This window comes from Triticum urartu, chromosome 1, assembly GCF_003073215.2.
Source record: "Triticum urartu cultivar G1812 chromosome 1, Tu2.1, whole genome shotgun sequence".
Lineage (NCBI taxonomy): Eukaryota > Viridiplantae > Streptophyta > Magnoliopsida > Poales > Poaceae > Triticum > Triticum urartu.
Genome location: NC_053022.1, coordinates 576730454 through 576732942, shown reverse-complemented (window position 1 = coordinate 576732942; position 2489 = coordinate 576730454).

The window sequence follows — 2489 nt, the reverse complement described above, 5'->3', positions numbered from 1 at the left end:
GCATGTGATGTTTATCATGTTTTGCATCTTGTTTGCTTAGAACGACGGTAGTAAATAAGATGATCCCTCATAATAATTTCAAGAAAGTGTTCCCCCTAACTATGCACCGTTGCTACAGTTCGTCGTTTCGAAGCACCACGTGATGATCGGGTGTGATAGATCCTTACGTTCACATACAACGGGTGTAAGACAGATTTACACACGCAATACACTTAGGTTGACTTGACGAGCCTAGCATGTGCATAGACATGGCCTCGGAACACAGAAGACCGAAAGGTCGAGCATGAGTCGTATAGAAGATACGATCAACATGAAGATGTTCACCGACGTTGACTAGTCCGTGTCACGTGATGATCGGACACGGCCTAGCCAACTCGGATCATGTTATACTTAGATGACTAGAAGAGGGATGTCTATCTAAGTGGGAGTTCATTAATAATTTGATTAGATGAACTTAATTATCATGAACTTAGTCTAAAATCTTTACAATATGTCTTGTAGATCAAATGGCCAACATCGTATTTAATTTCAACGCGTTCCTAGAGAAAACCAAGCTGAAAGACGATGGCAACAACTATACGGACTGGGTCCGGAACCTGAGGATCATCCTCATAGCTGCCAAGAAAGATTATGTCCTACAAGCACCGCTAGGTGATCCACCCGTCCCACAGAACCAAGACACTATGAACGCTTGGCAGACACGTACTGATGACTACTCCCTCGTTCAGTGCGGCATGCTTTACAGCCTAGAGCCAGGGCTCCAAAAGCGTTTTGAGAGACATGGAGCATATGAGATGTTCGAAGAGCTGAAAATGGTTTTCCAAGCTCATGCCCGGGTTGAGAGATATGAAGTCTCCGACAAATTCTTCAGCTGTAAGATGGAGGAAAATAGTTCTGTCAGTGAGCACATACTCACTATGTCTGGGTTACATAACCGCTTGACTCAGCTGGGAGTTAATCTCCCGGATGATGCGGTCATTGACAGAATCCTCCAGTCGCTTCCACCAAGCTACAAGAGCTTTGTGATGAACTTCAATATGCAGGGGATGGAAAAGACCATTCCTGAAGTATTTGCAATGCTGAAATCAGCAGAGGTAGAAGTCAAGAAGGAACATCAAGTGTTGATGGTCAATAAAACCACTAAGTTCAAGAAGGGCAAGGGTAAAAAGAACTTTGAGAAGGACGGCAAGGAAGTTGCCGCACCCGGCAAGCAAGCTGCTGGGAAGAAGAAGTCAAAGTATGGACCCAAGCCTGAGACGGAGTGCTTTTATTGCAAAGGGAAGGGTCACTGGAAGCGGAACTGCCCCAAATACTTAGCGGACAAGAAGGCCGGCAAAACAAAAGGTATATGTGATATACATGTAATTGATGTGTACCTTACCAGTACTCGTAGTAACTCCTGGGTATTTGATACCGGTGCCGTTGCTCATATTTGTAACTCACAGCAGGAGCTGCAGAATAAACAGAGACTGGTAAAGGACGAGGTGACGATGCGCGTCGGGAATGGTTCCAAGATCGATGTGATCGCCGTCAGCACGCTACCTCTACATTTACCTACGGGATTAGTTATAAACTTCAATAATTGTTATTTCGTGCCAAGTTTGAGCATGAACATTGTATCGGGATCTCGTTTAATACGAGATGGCTACTCATTTAAATCTGAGAATAATGGTTGTTCTATTTATATGAGAGATATGTTTTATGGTCATGCTCCGATGGTCAATGGTTTATTCTTAATGAATCTCGAACGTAATATTATACATATTTATAGTGTGAATACCAAAAGATGTAAAGTTGATAACGATAGTCCCACATACTTGTGGCACTGCCGCCTTGGTCACATAGGTGTCAAACGCATGAAGAAGCTCCATGCAGATGGACTTTTAGAGTCTCTTGATTATGAATCATTTGACACGTGCGAACCATGCCTCATGGGTAAAATGACCAAGACTCCGTTCGCAGGAACAATGGAGCGAGCAACCAACTTATTGGAAATCATACATACTGATGTGTGCGGTCCAATGAGTGTTGAGGCTCGCGGTGGCTATCGTTATGTTCTCACCCTCACTGATGACTTAAGTAGATATGGGTATGTCTACTTAATGAAACACAAGTCTGAAACCTTTGAAAAGTTCAAAGAATTTCAGAGTGAAGTTGAGAATCAACGTGACAGGAAAATCAAGTTTCTACGATCAGATCGTGGAGGAGAATACTTGAGTCACGAATTTGGCACACACTTAAGAAAATGTGGAATAGTTTCACAACTCACGCCGCCTGGAACACCTCAGCGTAATGGTGTGTCCGAACGTCGTAATCGCACTCTATTAGATATGGTGCGATCTATGATGTCTCTTACCGATTTACCGTTATCTTTTTGGGGCTATGCTTTAGAGACTGCCGCATTCACTTTAAATAGGGCTCCGTCGAAATCCGTTGAGACGACACCGTTTGAATTATGGTTTGGGAAGAAACCTAAGCTGTCGTTTCTA